Below are 17,901 nucleotides of genomic sequence, written 5' to 3'. Positions count from 1 at the left end.
TTGGACACATTGGACTCGACAGGAGCTAGTAAGCCCTGACCCAACATGCATGTGTGATGAAACCAACACCCAGATAGGCTACCAGAACCCAACAGTGCCACGTTAGCCGAGCATTCCCAACTCCGGCAGCCAGGAGCATCCAGAAGCCATCACCCGAAGAGCCACCGGGGCCACCGAGAACCACGTAGACCCAGGGACCCAAAGGAGGCAAGGGGCCTCATCCACTCCACCACACCCCCCAACCCCCATCCCCATCCACCACGCCCACATTCCGCCCACTCCCCGAACCCCACAACCCCAGGAGACAGGAATGCCCCCCGCAGCCCCGGGGGTCAGCCGCAGTGACCGGGCGACATATGACCCACCCCTCTACATAGCCTCCCCAGTCAGAGTACAAGGTCTTGCAACCCTACATGCCCGTCATGCCTCCCGCAAGCGTGGGCAAACCAGAGATAGGGGCCACACCAACCCTCCAGATACGGCAGAGATCACCAGCAGGCCGCAAGCCCCCCTGCGCCGCCGCCCACAGAGGAAAGCCGACCAGAGGCCGCCAGCCCCCGCACACCGCCGGCCGTCCCAGGCAGCCCATGTCAGGCCCTATCAGAGGCCCACTGCAGCCAATCTGCCCTCACGCCGAGCCCCGCCCATAGCCTAGGTCCATCAGGAAACCGATGACGACGCCATCCCGCACCCCAGCACCTAGCAATGTTAACCGACCACCGGCCACCAACTGCCGATCCCTGGCCAACAGCTGTGGCAAGGCACATGCCACAAAGCCGACCTAACGTGCCACGCCCGATAGGCCAGCAGGTGAGCCTTGCAGCACCCACAGGTAAATGGGAGACATGGTCCGCGGGGGAGAAGCCAAGCTGCCCAGCAACCATCCCGTCCCCAAATGGAGCAATGACTCCGTAACATCCAACCACCCCCGCAGCCCAACCCCCAGGCCAGGCCAGACGGCCCACACACTGCCCCATTCCCGCATCAGCGCCGCAGCACCACACCCCCGGTCACCATCGCCACACGGCGAATCAACGGCCACGACCGACAATCGGCAGCCATCAACAGCCGTCCAGCCGCCATGAAACGTCCGTAACCAAGCCAAACTCCCCCAGTAACCCAAGCACCACCACGGGTCCACCAGCCAGACCAAAGTTCAAGAGTAGGCCCAACGAACAGCCCCATGACCGGACAGAAGACGGCGGGCCACTAACAGAACCCGATCTCCAGCCAGCTACACCAGCCAGCAGTGTGACAGCCCCAGCAGCACCCAGCAGACCCCCCCACCGCAAACAGCGACACGGAGACCGAACCCACGGCCCGCCCGGAATCCCCGCTGTACCCGGATAGTGTATGATAGGGTGTGCCATCCCTCCGCTCAACCCCACCCCAACCCCGCCCACCACCCCGAGAGGGAACACCCTCTCACACACACACACACACAAATCCATGTCCCCCACGAGGCAGGAAAGGGGCAAGAAGGGGTAGGCAGAAAGGAGAGGAGAGACGAGGAGGAAGCGGAGCAGAGATGGGAAAAGGGAGCAACAGGATGGGCCACCCACCCCACACCCCACAGGCCAACCCACAGCGCCCAGAGGAGACAGGCAGTATTAAAGCTGTTTTAATCGATTGTTTTGATTTCTCATTTTTTAATGTAATTTTGTATTTTATAAATATAAAACTATGAACAAAATAATTCATTTTTCCTCAGTTATTTAAGGAGGTGCAGTTTGTCTATTGACCACAAGAGGCCCTCCTGCTCTTGCGTATATTTGTACACACTTTAGTTTAGTCTGTTATTATGATATATTTCATTTAAATTTTTAGATTTTAATATTGTCACTTTATTCAAAACACTACAGAAAATAGTGGAGGGATCTCCTAACCACTGCGAGGGTAGTGCGTTTGTCATGTGTGTTTTGAATAAATGCTAATTGTATTGTATCATTCATGAATGTACATATTTTCAAATAAAAACCTGTAACTTAAAAAAAGAAATAAAGTTTCAAGTTACCTGACAAGATTGATATATAAAATATGAAAATAAACCTCTGATTAAAAAAAAAAGTTTAACAATTCTCAAAAATTAACAACAATTTATATATACACAAGTTACATAAGGTAATCTTTCCTCTTCAGTTTCTCCATCCCAGAGGAACATGTTGAGGTTAAATCAGTATGCCGACTGGAACACAGGCTGTAACTACAGAACGTCTGGTAAAGACTCTTCTTGTTCTTCCTTTGCCAGCTTGGATTCCCCACCAGGTTTTCCAGTTTCTTCCCACCATCTAATAAAATTAAATATAGGTAGCTTGGTGAAGCTAAATTGTCCATTGTTAACATGTCCTATGTGTAGTTCCAACCCCCTCACAACCTGTATAGGTGACAGAAACAAAAAGAAATAGAAAACAACCCTCAATTTTTTTTGCAGCACACCATAATCACCCAAAAACACTCACCACTACCCTTCTGGTCCACATACCGCCTTAATAATAAAAACAATCAACAGAGAGTTAATGAAGATAACATGACGTGTCATCCATCTTCATGTTTCAAAATCGTAGACTTATACATTGCCACAGTAAGACATCTGTCACTCACAGCAACATGGACTCGACAGTAAATGTTAGCCAGTTTAAATTACAATCAGCAAAGGTTTTGACCAAGTTACATAAACTATTACTTATACTGTCCTGATGAACACTGGAGCTTCACATTAGGGAATGAATAAGCAAACTTTACACTCACACACACACACACACACACACACACACACACACACACACACACACACACACACACACACACACACACACACACACACACACACACACTGACACACACACACATACACACGCACACACACTTCCTCCATCCAACATTTCTTACTTACTGTTGACCACTAACCCCCCATGGCTTCCTCCCTATTACATGCCTGTTTCCATGGCAACCACCCACCCCTTCAGCTGTTCAACTGGGGACCCCATATGATGAAATCTGATGTCTCACCTGTGAAAACGACACCACCTTTGACAAAGTAATTAGAGCAACCAAAGGCAAAGCCTGCTGATGTTTTAATCAGTGGTTTCATTCATTTTCTTTCCTCATTTCTGTACTTAATAAACTGTCCCTTGATGGTGAATCAGCATTTATTTTACCCATTTTCACTATAAAAAAAGATGGGAAGTTACTTTTTTAAATAAATTCGGTTGAAAAAGATGTAACAATATGATATTTGTCTTACAGGAGTCTCACAAAGGCCTAGATGGTATTATGTAATAAACTTTCCTGACTGTTTGAAGACTTCAATGCAGACTTATACAGGCTGCTCTGGTGGGGGGATGGGTTGAGGTTGCTGAGGTCAACTTTGCTGACCTTTACCTGACTGATCAGACGTATTCTAATGCACATATGCTAACATATCCTTTCTGTAGTTTCCACGCTGTTCATACTCCAGCTGCAGCGATCTGCACCACGCCAGAAGAAAAGCGTACACGTGGATAGTTGGTGGGGGTGAGCAGCGATCCACTGGAGGGAGTGAAGACTCAGACATGCTTCAACAGAAGCACCAACTCCATAGAAAACATGTGGCTTTTGGTATGGTTTAAGGTTTATTTATAGAATACAGTTCAAAAATTGTGATAAAGCATTGAAAACACAAAGAGATTTTAGTAAAGGTTTGGTTGTAGTTCTTTTTAAGGGTTTTATCGAACCAGCACATAGCATAAGTGTTCAGGTTTCTCAAACATCATAAAACATGCAAGAAAAATAAGATGACAAATGGTCAATCTAGGTCAGCTTAACTTTTATAGAGGTAATAATCCAAGTGAACAAACATTATGAAAAATATGCACATAAAAATAAGGTCACACATGCACATAAATTCCTACACAAACAGTGATGAACACAAACAGACATCAATGTTAATTATACCCAGAGGAGTATTTGCGGTTCTTTAAAGTAATTATTCTGCACCTGCATTTTCAGGGTGATTATTCATGAAAATGCAGGTGCATTTATGGTAGCTCATGAGTATGTCAACAAAAAAACTTCCCTGTCTTATTTTTGGGGGGTTAATAATCCCTAATCTGTAGATGTGATGAATGTAGCTGCAGGTATCAAAAGGTCAGGTATCAAACACAAACAGAGCAATCTTGCATGGACTTTTTTAACCAACAGACAGCCTTTATAAAGATGCTAGGGTGGGTGTGATATGGTGATGTATTTTGGTACTTATTGGCTGCACCAATTCTGAACCAGTCTAAACTATTTCTAAGCAAAATAACATGAGTTGCAGTACTTAGGTTTTGTGAATATTAGGTCATGGATAACTAAATCTTTTGGTGGTCTTAGATATCTTAGATATGGCAGCTAACTAAAAAAATTGGATTTGATAAATATGTTATATAATTTCTGACATACCAGGGTGGTTTCCAAAAAAAAAAAAGATTTTATGTATTTTGCATAGGATTAGATGATTTCATTGGATAACTGTCTGAGGATTGATCAGACATGCTGAAAGGTAAAATAATGTGGTCTCTCTGTTGCTTCACTTAGTTGTAGAAAGTTATTAGCCTTTCATTTTTAATATTGTTGAGACATTAAACAATGTTTTGAATCCAGTTTGGATATTGGGTCAGTGGTCAGTTAAAGGAGATATCATGGTTTTGTGTAATTTCTTACCTTATGGATGTTATAAATGGAGAACAGGAGGGTTCTGGGGACAGAACCCTGAGGGCCACCACACGAGAGATAAGCAGAGATGGAGGACAAATTATTTAAAGTTACATAGAAGGTCCTGTAGTCCACTCTATGTTGCTCCAAAGGCTCCATCTCAGCAGCCCAAGAGATCTATAAATCTACATCTAAATGTGCAAAGGTTTAGTATTTAGTAGCTATATCTGGCTGCATAGTTTTTTTTTGTGTTTTTTTAATGTGTAATAATAATAATTATTATCATAATAAACTCACCAGGAGCAAAGCTTCATTATTTTAAAAATGTTGTAGCCATAACTGGAATAGATTTCAGCGTAACCTATGACCCACAAGATGGAAAAGTGACTGAAGACAATTACGATCATCTCATCTTCAAAATGATGAATAAATGAATAAATGTTGAACAGATCAAAGTGCAGAAGTACCACATTTTGAGGGATTTACTCAAATCTGAGTACAAAAATTAAGCCAGAATATCCATGCATTGCTATATTGAGGGCACAGTTTGGAGTCTACCCAGTAGTGACTTGGCATTAGCACAGAAATACAGACATGTGTACATGTGTGTAAACGTATAGCCACAGAACCGTACCTGTCCAGGCTTGTCTTTATATATCTGTAAAGACAGAAGTCGTGTCAGTGGAACTTAATGGGGCTGCAGATGTGCATGTGATGTAGCGTGACTTGTCAGGTCACCCTGCACTCAAGGCAAGTTTTAGTGTTGTAGAGACCTGTTTCATTTTACCATTACTGTACCTTGAACTGAATAATACCAGGAGAGGGGTTGTAGGGAGACAGGAGACAGATGAAGGAGACAGATGAAGAGAGAGAGAGAGAGAGGAAACCTCTCAGGAGATGTGGGTTGGAACTTGAAGTATGCTGGAGGCAAGCACAGACAAGCTGACTTATGAGAGGCAGGCAAAGTGGAAATGAGAGGACAAAGCTTTAGAGGATTAAGATGCACCAGAATGGAGGACTGTGCTATAATAAAATATTCACATCAAATTTATTTTAACATTCATAGCTGATATTTATTTAATGCCTTTGTTTTTAAAGCCATGTCGTCTACATTAGCAGGTAAGAGATAGCTGTTTCTATATCATCTAACACAATGCGAAACAGTGCAACGCAAGTGGACAACAAACAGAGATATCCTTGTCGCATTGTGAGGGTACACAATGTACTGATCACTGGAGTGTTGCTCTTAAAGCGACCCATCAGAAGGACTCGACATATTCAACTTGTGGCCTTTATTCAGTCTTTTTTTTTTCAGCTTTTCATACATAATGTGTGCGTCAGTTCTCAATGTAAGGATGAACCTACAGATCCTGTACACTCTCTACACTTCTCCCTATTATATCACCTGAACCTGTCTGCCTCTTGCCTCTGCAACCCCACTGACACATAATTATACTGCATGGGTTGAGGAGGGGGTGGAAGGGGGTGGCATAAAGCTTGCCAGCCCCAAGAACCACCTCACCATTATCATGTTAGGTGTCTGAGAGGCTGTGATTACTGTAATTTCATCTATCTGAGGACAACAACTGCCCACCACCCACTTCTGTGTTCAACTCTTCTTTGACAAAACACAACAGCTGTATCGTCTGTGAAGGGTTACATCACGCAGTGTGAGGATGCAGCAGAAGATGTGGCAGGTCTAGGTACCAAACAAGGATTCAGTTCATGGTGTGTTTCTGCTGTACAGCTTCTTCGCACATACTTTCATTTGTCAGTTTATTTCCACTGTGTAAAAGCTATTAGACACTCACTGTGCTAAAGAAACACTAAAGTATAAGTATTTCCATCTGAATGAAACTTTTATTCTTTAATCCACCAGTTATTAGTTATTTATGTTATTTTTGTAATGGAATTTTCATAAATACGTAATAACCCTGTCGAAGTGTATCACATAGTCTTTTTTGTTAAAACCACTGTTTTTCAACAGTTTAAGGAAGCAGGTAGAAGGTCTTAGTCATACCAGTGAAAAAAGCATTAAAATGTAAAACTAATTTAAAAGTTGTTTCTATTGTGATATATCAAGATACAACTCCACTACACTGGAGATGTATATATAAACTTCTGTTTAAAGAAAGCACTGAACACTTTTTACATTATGAGCCAGAAATTCCCACCTGAGACAAATTATCTCAGAATCAGCTAAATGTAACTTCAAAAATTAACCAAAACCCCAAATAGCAAAAAGTAACTTACAGCCTTGTTTGTTGTGTCTATAGAGTTTGGTTAAAATAAAAAATTAACAGTTTTTTGAGTAATGTTCTGGTTTCAAAATGCGACAGAATCTCATGCAGCAGACAGGAAGAACCTACAAGCAAAAAAGAAGAGCGAAGTCCAAACGCAAAGTTTAATTCTGAAACAGAGTACGCAACCAGTTAATCAACCTGAACAGACAGACAGTAAGAATCAATACGCAACAATCAAACAGAACAAGAATTCTGAAAAAGACGAACAAACACTACCAATCTGGCTGGGAACATACAGCTGAACAGAGTATATTTAGTCCTCAAGATATGAACCCTCAACTCACGAACATTTGTAGTTCACCGAGAGTGCTCTGCCATACTGACCTACTGTAGTTCCCCTTTCTGCCACAACCCACGCCGAGCAGCGCTGCTCCAAGTGATGACAGCTCTACCTTTCCCTGACAAGAAATCCTCCCTCTTCCTCCGCTGTAAAGGTAAGTTACATTATAGTACTACAGTAATTGTTCCTTGTAAGTCTTAAATTACCTCAAATGGTGATTATAGATTCATCCATCCATCTATTTTCTTCCACTTTTTGTGGGTTGTTGGGGTTGCTGGAGCCTATCCCAGCAGACTACAGGCAAAAAAGCAAGGGGGAAACTACGGGTGTACCACTGAGCCACACAAAACACAAACAACCATTGACACACTCACTGACACCAATGAGCAATTTTGACATAACAAATTAACCTAAAATGCATGTTTTTGTAGATGGGAGGAAGCTGGGTTGCACTACCAGTACACCATCGCGCGCTAGTAGCGCTATGCAGTGCTCCATTGCACAGAACACAATTATAGATTGAAATTTAATGAATAATGACTTATGAACAATTCAGTTTATGACCAACATCTCGGAATGAATAATGTTCGTAGGTCAAGGACGGCCTGTTTATTCAGCATAAAGGTTTTTTTGCCATATGAGTAACTGTGGCTGCAGTAACACGGGTGAAATGATTACATGCAGGGAGGTGAAGAAAGATTCTGAATAGACAGGAAATGTTAATGACAGGAAACACACCATGGGTAGAATAAACTATAAACTCAAGTCTTGTAAGGGGTCGCGACTCAAACAGAACCTTTAACACTGACTTTATTTGCTGAATAAGATAATGTAAGTGTATGAAATGATTACGTTTATATAAGGAAACACAGATGAACAAACGCGAACTTACATACAGTTAAATGATGGGAGAATTTTCGTTACATCGGCACGGTAACAACTCAGTCAAGTCAAGCACACATGATTAGAAACATATTTAAAGATTGTGACTGCGTTGTTTCATCTCACATTCCTGAGGAGTTCTCTAGCTCGGGATATAAAGACACACCCTCTGAGAAAGTTGGGAGGAAGACATCAGCTCCGTGCTCTGCCTCCATCCGTTCAGTTCAGCCAGTCTTTAAGGTTTTCTGCATCAGAACTTTGTAGGAGGGGGTGGGACATGACAGGATGACGTGTTGCTTTACTGACTGCTTTTTGCCTGCTCCTTTCTGTGATCCAACATGTGCAATGACGAAGCAACCGTCCACCATCTGTTCGCCCTGTTAAACTCACAGTCTTTATTTTTGGTAAGTCTGTGTCTCCGTCACATGATGAACATGTAACTATATTCTCCACAGCGTGAGCTTCACCTGATATTAATTTGTAGGTTTAGTTACATTCTTAAAACACGGTCTATGTTAAATGTGTCCTATGTTAAAGGACAGGCAACAACACGACTGACATCTTGTTTTTTAAGCACATTGTTGCTGACCTCCCCTTCAGGTATTGTTATTAAGTCAAATGTGCGACTCGTGTGGTACCATAGTGGTCACACAATGTTAGCAACTAGCTGCAGCACTTAGCAACCACAGCGAGAGAGCCAAATAAATGGGCAAAAACAGCTGCTTTTTCCAGCCTAACAAGATAGATGGAGGTGGAGTGTGTGTGTGTGTGTGTGTGTGTGTGTGTGTGTGTGTGTGTGTGTGTGTGTGTGTGTGTGTGTGTGTGTGTGTGTTTGTGTGTGTGTTTGTGTATTTCACAGAGCAAAGCAAAGAAAAAAAAAGGGAAAGTCAAATATTTCTTCTGCCCAGTGTGTGTCAGTGTTTTACATCATCATCCACCAACAACCAACAAAATAAGACCTTCACAGCTTTGGGCTCAGCCCACTTTATTCAAATCAGCACACACGTGCACGTATAGACACGCACAAACACACACACACACACACACACACACACACACACATATACACACACACAGATACATACCAAACATCTGGCCTGCTGATGTTTCCCACTGATCTGCAGAGAAACCTTAAGTGAGAGCATTACCCAGCCCCCACTGAAAGCTGAGAGACAGTTTAGGCCAGTAGACAGTGACATGGACACACACACACACGCACGCACACACACAGAGAGAGAGAGCATTAACATAAACTATCATGCTGAGGCCAGTGTTAATCACATGACCTGTCTGACAGTCAGGGGTGTGGAATGAGAGGATATTTGTGACCAACAATCAGACTCTGCTTGAAGCCGTGAAACAATCTCACACCACACACTGTATTAGAGCTCAAATACATGCATCCAGTTGGATCGACATGATCATTATAGAGCACGAGGGGATAAAAGGTGTAAAGTAGGTTTGTTTTCATGTACTGTGTGTTCACTATGTGGAAAAGTCTGTCAGATGAGATGCATCCCTCACTATTGGTGAACACAGATGGAAGGGCCTCAGTATACTCCTGCAGAGACACCAGCAAAGCACAGCAGCGATGTTTATAATACAGTCTGGAGTCCTGGTGGAGGACACATTCCACACATGTGCAGATGTATTCCAAACCATCTGATAGACCCTTGGACCAAAATGTACTTTCATTCTGATAGGCCATTTGCTGTGGGAAGCCCAAACAGTGCAGAGGAAGAGCCTCGTGGCAACATAGAATATGTAAGTGGACATGATCCACCAGTGTGGGAAGTACCTTTAAAAACCTCATGGTAGCTTTTTTTTTTCCTGCTCCTACATTTTGGTCTGGGGTCATATCCATATAATGTATTAGATGAGAGGTTAGCATGGATGATTTGTAGTTCATATGATGTCCCTCATAATCCTAAAGAACAAGTTTTAGGAAATATCTGTTCATAGTAGACATGGTACACACAGTAGACTCTTGAGATACGAGCTACTGGACATACGAGTAATTTGAGATACGAGCCGTGCAATGGGACACTGCTGCCAGTTGGCGGCTGGATACAACATCAGCTGAGAGCGGATCTCGTTCTCGTTTGTGAACTTGTGTGCTCTCGTGACTTATGCGTTTCTTTTCATACTTTAACATTATTTATGTAACTTAAATATTGTTCATTTTCATAATTAAGAGGGTTTGGGGGATTTTTTTTTACAAGGCTGTAATGGATAAAAAATGATTTTAGATATTTTAAATGGGGAACATTTGATTTATGAGTTGGATTTACAAACTCAGTCATGGATTAAACTTGTATCTCGGGAGACTACTGTTTTTACTGAATGAATATGTTTGTAATCACATTATGAAAAACTGACATAGGGACATAATCTTTAGTACCTTGTGAATTTTATATGTACTCCGTTTTCCCAGTGTGTTATTCCATGGTGTTTAACAACAGCAAAGATAAAGTTCTCCCAAAAAACTCAACCCAAGAGGAGGACCGACACTAATTTGCACCAGACCCTGAATTTTCAGCATCTTGAACAAGAAATTTGCCACATATCCAGCTTTAATCAGTGCTGTTGTAGATTTAGGAATTAAATCAAATGATATCAAAATCTTTTGAAGTCAGGGGGATTATATTTTTGAGGGAATACTATTTATTGCATGCCACTTGAGATTGAAAGTTCCTGTTAAAACAAAAGAAAAGATATATCTATGACCCTCTATTCAAACACAGCAACTCATTGTTGCTGAAGCCTCTTGTGCAGAAGATGTAATGATGTGCACGAGAACTAACTAATAATTGTTTCAGGGATTTTAATGTGATCATTTGACATAAACAGATTTTTAAAAAATTACTTTTGATAATAAAACTGTCAGAGATGTGCAGTTCTGCTGAAGCAGGTATTGTTTTAGGTACTGAAGGATCTTGATGACTGCACTGTTTCTGACCTACACGGTGGTAGTGCTGATTTAACTTCAAATCAAATCAAGATTGAACTGAACCTGGTTCAGGAAAACGAATGCAAAATAACTTGATGACGTCATGAACTCATTTTGACATGAACTTGAAGAGAACAGGCGATGTCTTGGCTTCAACCGTTTTTTTTGTCTCCCTTGCGTCTCGAAAGAAGCTCCCTTTTCCTCAACCCCGCCCTTTTCATAAGCCACACCCTTTGTTAACTCTATTACCCTCACAAGTCCCTCCCTCCCTACCTCAAGACCACATATTTGCAGTGTTTTCCATATACACTGATTTCTCACATTAAAAAAGTAATCCAGAGTGTGAGTTTTCAATTTGCTCCATCACCGGTAAACTAATAATAATAATAATCAATAAATCTGATATCAGTCACACTGTCAAAGCTTGAGGGAGCTGCTGGGATGCAGGGTCTGTGTGTGTGACTGGGAGTTCTGGTTGGTTCGTGACTGCAGGCACCCAAAGTGACCACCAGTGGGCACCAGGACAGTTCTGTCTGAGACTTTCAGTGCTTTTAAACACTGCAGAAAATACAGACGGAAATGATTGAAGTAGTTGCTTCTTATCCCTGTTACACTCATGATCACACCTATGAATCGCAAGTTGACGCATGTTGGTGAAGAGCTCCAACAGAGAATATTAACGGACTGTTTTATCATCTGCATAATTTTACTTAAATGCATCAGAAGTAGGAAAAAAACATTTATGTTTAGATGAATATCGTGGTGTTACTGTCTCAGAGTTGTTCAAGCCTCTTGCACATCGCATACATCTCAAATTTTTTTGGTGTGATCCAGCCGAACAACACCGAAAACCCAATCAGATCAGTGTGAGAGGGACAATGAGTGGCACCATCACTTTATAGTGCCAAAGCTACTTGGTTTCAAATCTTAGGTGTTTCTGCACTATGTTGAAGATTCACATTAAATATGAGGACTGGTTGCTATATAACACCCTAAGATCTCATCTGTGTCATTCATGAGATTCAATGACTCCTGACCTCATAAGTCTCAGTTTAAACAACAGAAAAACACGCATATGACATAATGTGAAATAACCGATAATATTATTCTGTGTTGATGTAATAAATCATCAATTTGAATGTGGAAGAGAACATATAATGCAAAGCTATTACAGCCTGCATGTTCTTTTTTATAAATTACCATATTATTACCATATTATTTATTCAAAAGTAAACATTTTGTTAAGATTTAAAGTCTAAACCTATTGGCTAAACTTAAGTCAAAACCTTTCCACCAACACTGTATGGAAAGAATTCATCCAATATGAGACAGTCAGTTGGAAATCTACTGCAGCCTGGAGAATAACTGTTCCGAAAACCTAAAATAAGCTATTATTGGATGGTTAAATCCACAGCAGAGATGATTATAGTGTCAGACAAAGAGTCCCGTCCATCACAAGTCCTCTGAAAGTGCAACAATCTGATTTATTTTCAAACTAAAAGGGGGGGTGGGTACTTTAAAGGCACCTTTTGATAGTGTGACCAAAGAAATTCTGTCGGAGAGGAAATCTCTGATAGAGAAGAATAACACGGAAGATTGAAGGGACAGACAGATAAACAGAGAATGGAGCAGAGACAGAAAACCAGGCCTCATGGAGGTTACAGAATGCTCCATTCTCAGTGTGTGTGGGAGACTTGCTCCTCTGCAGATCTCATCAGCCAACTCAGATTACAGCATCTCCAATGTCTCAGCACTGCAACAGCCAATAGCATGCAACCCGTTTTGGAAATGACCAATCGCTGCTCGACGGTCTCGATGAACCGGTGCACTTTTAGCTCCGCCCACCATCATCTGCTGAGCCCGGGATCTGAGCAGCTCTGACTTACAGATGTTTCCAAATCCACCCTGATTTTTATTTGTTGATGAGGCAATAATAGTTTTATCAAATCTACACGTTTGAAGATATACAAAAATAAAAACTGTCAGATTGTTAAAATCTAGCATGTATTTCAGTGTATGCTGTGATGTCATAATATGCATGATAAAAGCATTTACAAGGTTTAGGATTCCCGAGAATGCTGGGATACTAGCTGCTGACTGCAAGAAGTGGAAGAGAATGAAGGTGCGGACCAAAAACACCAGTGAGATTCTGACCAGCCTCAGTGAATAATTCAGGTGAAAAAGTGTCACTCAGAACTGGGTAGTTAAGGAACTGTGACTGTACGGATCTTCATATTTCTGAAACACGTTAGAGTGTACATCTCCAACAATGCATAACAATCCTGTTAGACGTCTGACTCATGACACAAAATTTCATGAATTGGCTCAGGAGTTACTGTATACTCTATTTAGAAAGACGTGTTGAGAAACCCTTCACTGTTCACGACAGTTGTTCATGGACCTGTACTAAATTTCACTGGTCCTGTCCTGACCCATCAGATCTTTCCAGTTGTTTTATATGATATTCAACCTGTTGTTAAAATCAACCCAACAAACAAGCTGACAAGGTGAAAAATAACATCCTTGATGGAATAAAAGAAATACCCGAGTAAAGAAGGTGTGTTTGCAATCATTCATGATAGATTTCTATTGGTAATATTGGGGGGGGGGGGGTTAAACAATGCAAACAAATCCTATTAACCTTGGGTTTTTTTGGGTTTTTTGTAGTTTATTTTTGCTGGGACATCACTGGGGTTAGAAAATAATCACTGTGTACTTAAAGATTGCACCTCAAAAAGTTGGACCAACACTGGACTGAACTTCATGGATGAACTAGGAGATATTTGGCATTCAGGCTTGAATGTGATGCACATGAGTCATGTTGTCAGTTTTGCATGGAGCAGACGTGATGGATCTGGGTACACCTGGATACTATAATGGGTCACTGGTAGCAAGGAGGTGCTAATGTGGGATGAATTTGATTTCCCTTATCTCAAAGATTACTTTAAATTGTCTTTGAAATTCAATTTTTCTTGAAGAACCAATCCCAGAAGAAAGCTGCCTTAATCAATGTGCAGTGGACATTTAGGTGCAGGACGCTGCTCAGGATTCTGTCCTCACTATGTTCCTGTCAAGACTGGAGACGAGAAGTTTTACCATCATGAAACTGAAGGCAGATTGATAGTGAATCACAATGTGTGATAGCAAGAAATGTTTCATCATCAGAGGAACTTCCACAGACTCAGTCTGTTGTTCACAGGGAGTCTGAACACGTCAGGAATCCTTTGAGTGAGGTGATCAGCCGAGAGACCATTGAGAGTCCTCTTGTGTGTGTCCTCATTCAGACCTCTGACCCACACTCCATTCTACAGCACAGATGTCACCGCTAATAACATACCTGTTTGGGGATCAGGACAATCCATCTTCTTTCTTCTTTTCCTTTCAGCTTTTCCCTTCAAGGGTCGCCACAGCGAATCATTTGCCTCCATCTAACCCTGTCTTCTGCATCCTCTTCTCTCACACCAACTACCTTCATGTCCTCTTTCACTACATCCATAAACCTCCTCTTTGGTCTTCCTCTAGGAAGACCAACTGGAAGTTTAAAACTCAGCATCCTTCTACCAATATATTCACTATCTCTCCTCTGGACATGTCCAAACCATCTCAGTCTGGTCTCTCTGACTTTATCTCCAAAACCTCTAACATGTGCTGTCCCTCTGACGTACTCATTCCTGATCCTATCCTTCCTGGTCACTCCCAGAGAGAACTTCAGCATCTTCATCTCTGCTACCTCCAGCTCTGTCTCCTGTCTTTTCTTCAGTGACACTGTCTCTAGACCAAACAACATCGCTGGTCTCATCACAGTTTTGTACACCTTTCCTTTCTTTTGAGCTGAAACTCTTCTATCACACATCACACCTGACACTTTTCTCCATCCTTCCATCCATGGTAGGACTGTCCTGGGTCAGGACAGTCCTACCATGTAGAATTGTGATTTTTAGGCATGTTGAATGATACTTTTGGAAGCCTTGGAAGTTAAACATCTAAACTTGATGAATGTTTGAATCAAGCCTCTCTGGCTGAGGTTGGAAACAGCCTCCTGACAAGGAGAAAAACGTGCACCATCATAAACAAGGCAGAATGAAGAAGCTATAAACGACCTGTTTTGTATGTAAAGCCCCAGAAATCCCATTTAAAACACCATCATAAAACTTCAAAAACCTGCTGGTCCAATCTAAGCAGGTCCTCCTCATCATCCATGTTTTCGGGACAGCCTCTTTATCCATAACCCTGCTGCTAACGTGGCTAAGTGCTAACAGAAAACAGGTTTAGAGGTGTGTGGAACTAGGGGGTGTTGTTAATAGGCTTTCAGAGCAGCTAATATGGAAAGAAGGACTGTTTAAATTTGCTGAGAGGGAGAGAAGAAGGGACATAAAAAGAGAGGAAAGAAGGAGAGGAATAAGTGACCAGTGCCCCCCTGATGTCATACTGGCAAACTCCTGAGGGGGGACATTTTAAGACCACTTCATTAAGGAACTGAGGAGTTTGTGGGGTGCCAGCGTGGCAACCAGGTAGCTGCTGACTGTTCAGTGTGTTTATTCAGTTACCACTGAGTTACAGTCAAAGATGGCCGTCTTTAGCCAGAAATGTAGATATGGTTTGTGAACAATTAGGTCACATTACCAGAACACCATCCATTTATTCAATTCGATTCAATTATCTTGTTGTCACCAAGTTAAATTCAAAGATATTAAATAGAGCACAACATTACATCAACCAGTCTAACTAGTAATCAGATTTTCTAAATTTCTTGTAAATATTAAAGAATGCCTGAAATGTTTTTAAAAATTCCATAAAGAAGAAGAAGGTATACTTTATTGATCCCTGGGGGAAATTACATTTGTCACTCAGGTGTACATTTTTTTTTGCGTTAATTTTTCACAGTCAGTATGTACAGGCCGCTGAAACAACCACAGCACAGACGGGGGCCTGTAAGCATGCAGTTAGTACATACACGACAACACACAACATCAAGCTGTACATCAGGAGGCAGAGTGATGGGCAGCAACTTCCTGGAGTGCACCCCAATAGAGCAGCTCGTAGGGGGAACAGCGCCCTGCTCAAGCGTGCCTTGGCAGTGGCTGGGAGGTGAGCTGACACTTCCCACCATCAGCTCACACTCCAGAGATGTTCTGGCAGGAGTGGGAATCCATCCACCGATGGCTGGGCGATCTGTCTTCAAGACATCTGCTCTACCGCTGAGCCACAGCCTCCCCAAAAAAGAGACCTTGCATGAATAAAGTTGGTCAAACTTTAGCTGTGAATTATTTTTATTATCCAGTTTTAGTTTCTGTTCCTTATACCTGTAAGTCTGTCTGACACATCACAAACAAAAAACTAACGAGACATTACAAGAAGTGACCAGGATAGACTCATCATATAAAGTATATATATATCTGCACACGCTCAATATATATATATATATATATATATATATATATATATATACACACATATATATATATACACACACACACACACACACACACAGTATATAAACACTGGACATATATACTGTGTATATATATATATATATATATATATATATATATGAATACACATACCACATACTGTATGTATTTAGGTGTGTGTGTGTGTGTGTGTGTGTGTGTGCTCCCTCTCTCTCTCTCTCTCTCTCTCTCTCTCTCTCTCTCTCTCTCTCTCTCTCTCTCTCTCTCTCTCTCTCTCTCGCTGACACTGACTTTACACAAACACAGTAACAACCCAATAAGAAGTTCTGGTTTCTAAGGAAGCCATAAACACACCAGGTATCCCACCAGGCTCACTGCTACAGCTCCTTGATCTTTTGACATGTAAAAACCTTTTGTCGCCAGTCACACCAGGAACATTGAGCGTGTGCAGATACATGCGCACACTGCAGTAGTAAAATCACTTCCAATGTGTTTTAATGGATGTTTAGTGCAACATTAACAGAAAGGCAGCGGTAACGCTGATATACTGTAAATCAAAATTACCTTCTTGAACAACTGCATTCATCTCTTTGTGATGCATTTTTGATGATACAGTACTTCAGCAGAACAACTTTCATCAACTTGTTTAGAGAATCAGCCCTGGTGTCAATCTTCAATCTGATTTATTCATTTTAAGATCAGAGTACAGCACAATGTTCATGGGAAAATTTTTTAAATTGTTATTGTGTCCACAAATTTTATTAACTTTGTCACTTATCTGTACCTTAACATGTCTATATTTTTTGATTGATGTGAGGTCTGTCAATGTGCACTGGACTGAAAATGCCTACAGAATTCATGCATGTAATTTATATCATAAATAACAATTAAAATGAATTCAGAATAATTACTTTCTCTTTAAATTTCTGTCTCTGTTTGCTGTTTTCTCCCCTAATTAGAGCTATTGTAAGTGATTACTGATGCAAAACCCAACATGCCCCCACGTGCCTTTGTGTTAGAAGAATTCTCCTAATCCTGACCCTAGCAAAGCAGAGGGTAATCTATAATCTTATGATCTGAGTGTATCTCAGCTGAGTTGGTGCTGGAAATATTACTTGTTAAAAATCTAAAATATGACAACATGGACTCATGACTGATGATATTGACAGTATTGTGGGGGGCTGTAATATGTTGGCTGATGTTTTGAGGCATCTCCACCCCACCATGACTGCTCAGTTTTTACAGGTTCACAAAATTCACTATTTCTTCTGTCTCAGCAGAGCCATATGCCACCACCACCAACATCACTATCTTCAACCTACATTACCACCAGGGTCTGGAATTGATGGATTAATTTATTTTGCTGTGTTCAGGGTAAATGTCCTTCAATCATTATGTTAT

The sequence above is a fragment of the Antennarius striatus genome, chromosome 16 (assembly GCF_040054535.1).
Source record: "Antennarius striatus isolate MH-2024 chromosome 16, ASM4005453v1, whole genome shotgun sequence".
In the NCBI taxonomy this organism is placed as follows: domain Eukaryota; kingdom Metazoa; phylum Chordata; class Actinopteri; order Lophiiformes; family Antennariidae; genus Antennarius; species Antennarius striatus.
The sequence above is the reverse complement of the archived record's forward strand: the minus strand, read 5'-3'. Positions refer to the sequence as shown.